This window comes from Pungitius pungitius, chromosome 1 (genome assembly GCF_949316345.1).
Source record: "Pungitius pungitius chromosome 1, fPunPun2.1, whole genome shotgun sequence".
Lineage (NCBI taxonomy): Eukaryota > Metazoa > Chordata > Actinopteri > Perciformes > Gasterosteidae > Pungitius > Pungitius pungitius.
In genome coordinates, this window is record NC_084900.1 from 20,869,949 (window position 1) to 20,875,495 (window position 5,547).

A 5,547-nucleotide genomic window follows, 5' to 3' on the forward strand; every position below is an offset into this window, starting at 1 on the left:
AGCCATCGTCACAGTCTTACGTCTTATATTCCCAGATTTGAAGTTGATCAGATTAAAGGGCTAGGAAATGGACATGTAAATGTAGAAACTTTGCATTGACCTAAGCCAATAGGTGGCGCTATACTTTTTCTAAAATCACTGCATGGCATTACTTAAAGGCCTACACAAGCATCATGAATATACATTTATAGCCAGAAATATCAATGTTCCTTGGAGTTATACCATTTTACATTTTGGAAAAAAATCTTCCAAAATTGTCCAAACTGCACGCAAGCTCACGCCCAGGTAGTTTTATGAAAACTCTTGATTTTAATAACTTTTGACCCCAAGGGTGTCAGGAACCAGTTGCCAAATTTTGAAATGGATCGGATTTAAACTCTCGGAGGAGTTCGTTCGTTTGTAAATGCAAAAATTGAAGGAAATGGCAAAAAATACACAGAATCACCACAGCGCCCCCTAATGTTCAAATATTCTGGGAAAATTTGGGGATGTTCTAGGACTCATTGTGAACATGTCCTCAAAATTTGGTGAAAATGACGGTTAGAAAAAAAAAAAGTTATAGGCCTTTGAACTTTCAGGACACAAACCTACAAACTTCATTGGTCCATAACTTTATTGAAAAATGAGATATCAACATTCTTTCAATAACTTTTGATCGCATCGAGCCAACGATCATTTTGCCGAAGATTTCGTAAGAATCGGACCAAGCGTCTGGGAGGAGTTCGCAAAAACGTGTTTTTCACAAAATTCAAAATGGCGGCCATAAAACGGTAGGCGCATTTGCATACCATAATTTTTTTTGTGTACAGCACATCCAAGAGAACCTGTGTGAAAAGGTTCCAAGTCGATCGGTAAAAGTAAAAAAAAAAATTAACATTGCGGCCACTTTGGGGGGCGCTAGAGAGTTCTTTTTTCTCACCTCTAATTGCGGGACCCGAATCATACGTCAATTTTGCGCACTTCTGATGCGCGTGCAAAAATTCAAGAGTTTTTGAACATGATGAAGTCCCCGAAAGTGCGTTCGAAGTGGCGAAATAATAATAATTAAAGCTGCAAGCAGCGATGAACGGGCCTTCGCCACTTCTCGCACGTTGGGGTGGGGCGGCGGTCGGCCGGGCTCGCAGTTAAAAAGAAGAAAAAAAACGATGGCTCTAACGGGAAGCGAACCCGGGTCAAAATATTGAAAGTCCTGTGAATAAGCAACGGAGCTACGTGCTGACTTGTGATTGCGAAATCGAAAAGTGACCTAAAAAAAAGGCGATTGACCCACATTGCGTCAGGGCAGAGGGATCAATATTTTGCAGCATTCTTCAATAAACACAATTTAAGTCACATCAGTAGTGTAATTAAATAACTTGGGACGATGTACAAAGTGCAAGACCTGGATAGTGGTTACTTTGAACAGAAATACATTACGTTAGAGCTGGCGTACTCTCGCGATAACAGCATGAACTGACGCAAGACTACGAGCGCGTCTGTGGCTCCGCTATTTATATCAGTCAGTCAGCTGTGTCATTCTGTTCATGTGCCACGGAGCAGTTTCTGGCCCCAACCTGAAAATAGTTTAACACCCCTGCTCTAAGTGTACAGTTATTTAAAAACCTCAGCAAGGAGAGTTACCTGAATCATTTTGTCCGTTAGATCAGCCGGACACGCGTTTAAAAAAAGGAGGAACACGGACGGGAAATCAGAAGGTCGACCTGGGGCGTCGCGTGAACCGGGCCCCTACATGTGACGACCCTCGATCAGCCAGTTGTCACAGACCTTGTCGTACGGAAAGTCATTCGTTTATTGAAGATCACGTTTTCATACAGTCAAGTCACACCCGTTTGAGTCTCTGTAAAACACGGGAGCTGTGGATTCAGTGTGTGGCTTCAGGCGATAACATGACCATGTTTGAAGTGCTCTGTAAGAAGTGGAGAGCGCGTAACGGTTAGCTGTTGGATCTTAAATGTTATTGTTTGATTCTTTAGCTTGATGCAATATTGAAACGTAGGATCACCTTGGATTAGTCGAGGTACAATGACGACAGCTAACCCCACCTCTTTTGCTCCATCAAGATATGTAAACTTTTTAACCAAACCCGCTGGATGACGACGTGGCTGTCTTCCTGAAGAGAGCTTTGCTTAATGAATTAATGAATACATTTAGTAAGATCCGCTTCTCCCCCGGGGCATTATATATTGGTGAATTCAAATTGAATCAGTGGAGCCATGTACTTTCAGCTAAAAGTAATATTGCAGTCTTAAGGGAGAGGAGATTCCAGCAATGTTGTCAATGGATTGTCAATTCAGGTTGATAACAAATCCAGGTCTACAGATTCCAAAGCATCAAGCAAACCTATACAACACAGGACTTGTTGTGAATCAATGATCAAAACGTCACCAAAATAACTTTGATCGCCCCCATTCAGTCAAGGCAAGATTATATATATTATTTTATTATAAATGAGCTTATGAGCTTTTTCATATGTGGCATTACAAGCTCTTTACCCAGTTGCTTAATGAACAGCACCATGCATTGTTAGCACTCCTTGCAGAGAAGGGCTGCAATGAGCAAAAAAAAGATCAAGGTACACACTTGACACCGTGAGAGAGAATTAATCACAACAGGTGCTGGGGCAAGTTAGATAAAATACCAAGCAAAATTCAATTGTGGAAGCGCTAGAATAAATCACAACAGGTGCTGGGGCAAGTTAGAGTTAGTGAGAGCTAAAGGAGAAAATAAACGCAGTAGGTCACATAAGTTCTGTCGGATGTTCAAGTTGCCCAGAAGGATGAGCGGCGAGCTGTCATCTGGAAGTTGTAACTCTTCCATTCGTTGTAGAAGTAAATAACTTCTTCTCTGGAAGGATCATTTTCCGCTGTGGTCCAGTCGACTTGGGTCTTTGCCACGATTGCCCGCGGTGAAGCCCACCTGTGCCGTGTGGTGGAAGAAAAAAAGAAGGCCAAATTATTACATCCATCGACAGTCACACGATATGGAATGCTGTTGTACGAATGCGGGAAGAAGTCTTTTACAATTATGCAGACAGAACAAAATATACATAAAGAAATGCTTTCCCACCTCGCTGGAGTTGAAAGCCACGTGTCCCATGTGCCATTCCCAGTGATGTCCTCAGACTGGTGGCATGACTTTGCACGGGCCATCTGAAAATATTTGAGCACCAACGTGTATTATCAGAATACGATTATGGCTGTCAACAGATTATAGACAATTGACTAGTTAATCACACGTTTTGAAAACATTTATCTTGATTACAATATTTTTTTCTCTTATATTAACTGTTTACAGTTTAGTAATTTGTTGTTTCAACTCCATAATGAGCTTGACGTGTGTATATTATTTCTTTGGAATGAGGGGCATATTAATCATATCATTTAATGTTAGATTCATGCTCATTGTGAAGGCAATAAATATATAACATATTGAAAAGCATTGAAGACGCACAATACATTACGTGTCATTTAGCTGCGCCCGGCTGCAGGCTGCGGGCCGATTATAGAAAGTTATTTAGGGCACACGGAAACGTAAACAAAGTGGCGCTGATAGCGTGAAGAGGGGTCTTTTATCCCTGTGAAGCTACCGTAGTTAGCTTAGCTAAAAGACGTATGCTGGTCGTTATGAGGTCATCGAATTTAGGTTGCTTTGGGCTGTGCTAAATAAAAACCCTCTTGAATGTAGAACACGACTCACGTCTGGCCTCATATGACAGGCTCTTAATGTTGGCAATTAAGTCCATAGCAAATACTAATACCGTTCTCCCTCAAACAGCTGTTAGAAACGAGCCATTGTTACCACGTTCCCCGCAGTATCCCCGCTATTTAAGTGGGTAAGACTGGAGAACGCACAAGGAAAAAGTCATCACTCACCGTCCAAAGCATCTCCACTTGGTTTAGTCCGTTTGGGTGTAAGCATAGGTGTGTAGTAAGCAGTTTAAAATATAAAATACGGACTGCATACAACTGGACCTGCAGCTGTTCAACGCAGAGGCTCCAATGGCGACCTCTCGCGATAACAGCATTAACTCACGCGACACTACGAGCCGCCCTCTACTCTGCGCATGTCCGTCAACAAAGACTGCTGGGTAATTGAGTTCTTTAACGTAACAGTTCCCCGTAACATCTAGTAAAATCCCAAAACGTGTTTGCATCTCCACCCGTATGTGGCAGAATACGTGTATTTAAATTCAGATGTAAATATATTGAACTGTCCGTGTTATTTGTCCAGGTTAGATGTGTCGTTACTCGCAACCAGCTGCCCGGTCCGCCAGCTGAGTGCCTCAGTCTGCTGTTTGATTCTGTTCATGTGCCACGGAGCAGCTTCTGTCCTTAAACTGAAACGATTTTCACAAACCTGCTCTTAAGTGTAGTTATTTAAGTCAAACACATCAGCAAGGAGCGTAAACTGAATCATTTTGTTCGTTAGATCAAACGACACGCGTTTAAAAAGAGGAGGAAAAAAAAATGATTTCGTCGGGGGTCGATCCCACGATCATAGCATCGGGGGGCCAACACCTTACTCACTGAGCTATTCTTTCAGATGGATTTGAGAATTCGAAAACTCACTGAAATAGGATTGGTCACTCTCCGCCAAAAATACAGGTAATATTCACACTAAAAAAATTATAACTGCCTTCCTGTTTGTTTTAGAGAAAATTCCTCAGAGACTTTTTTAAGTCTCCCTTTAATACATTTGGTAAAAAATCAGCGGACTTGTCGGTCAAACAGGGTGCGGGCGGGGCTTCGTCAAAATCTTCCAGGGGGCGCAATGGAGGCAATTTTTCACTTTTGATCCAAAACTGCACATCAGGTCTGTAAAGGTCATCACGTAGGATACTCACAGAGGTTTTCAAGAGTTTTGGAGTCTGCCGAGGCGCAGAAGATGTGCTTGAACTTTCATGTGAATATGTCGTCGCCACAGCAACAAAGTTGGTCCAAAACTCCCAATTCTCACTGTGAGCCATCGTCACAGTCTTACGTCTTATATTCCCAGATTTGAAGTTGATCAGATTAAAGGGCTAGGAAATGGACATGTAAATGTAGAAACTTTGCATTGACCTAAGCCAATAGGTGGCGCTATACTTTTTCGAAAATCACTGCATGGCATTACTTAAAGGCCTACACAAGCATCATGAATATACATTTATAGCCAGAAATATCAATGTTCCTTGGAGTTATACCATTTTACATTTTGGAAAAAAATCTTCCAAAATTGTCCAAACTGCACGCAAGCTCACGCCCAGGTAGTTTTATGAAAACTCTTGATTTTAATAACTTTTGACCCCAAGGGTGTCAGGAACCAGTTGCCAGATTTTGAAATGGATCGGATTTAAACTCTCGGAGGAGTTCGTTCGTTTGTAAATGCAAAAATTGAAGGAAATGGCCAAAAATACACAGAATCACCACAGCGCCCCCTAATGTTCAAATATTCAGGGAAAATTTGGGGATGTTCTAGGACTCATTGTGAACATGTCCTCAAAATTTGGTGAAAATGACGGTTAGAAAAAAAAAAAGTTATAGGCCTTTGAACTTTCAGGACACATAC

General features: G+C 41.7%; 1 long non-coding RNA gene across 2 annotated transcripts; it reads right to left on the bottom strand.

Moving 5' to 3' along the window:
- Positions 1-1,069: 1,069 nt before the first annotated feature.
- On the bottom strand, positions 1,070-4,149 carry LOC134131253 (uncharacterized). 2 transcript variants are annotated; one of them, XR_009956653.1, is made up of 3 exons: positions 3,873-4,149; positions 3,067-3,149; positions 1,070-2,885 (listed from the first exon to the last, which is right to left on the bottom strand). It is a non-coding gene; the product is annotated as an uncharacterized LOC134131253 (long non-coding RNA). The 2 variants fall into 2 exon arrangements; XR_009956654.1 differs by having other exon boundaries at positions 1,070-2,916.
- Positions 4,150-5,547: the final 1,398 nt, after the last annotated feature.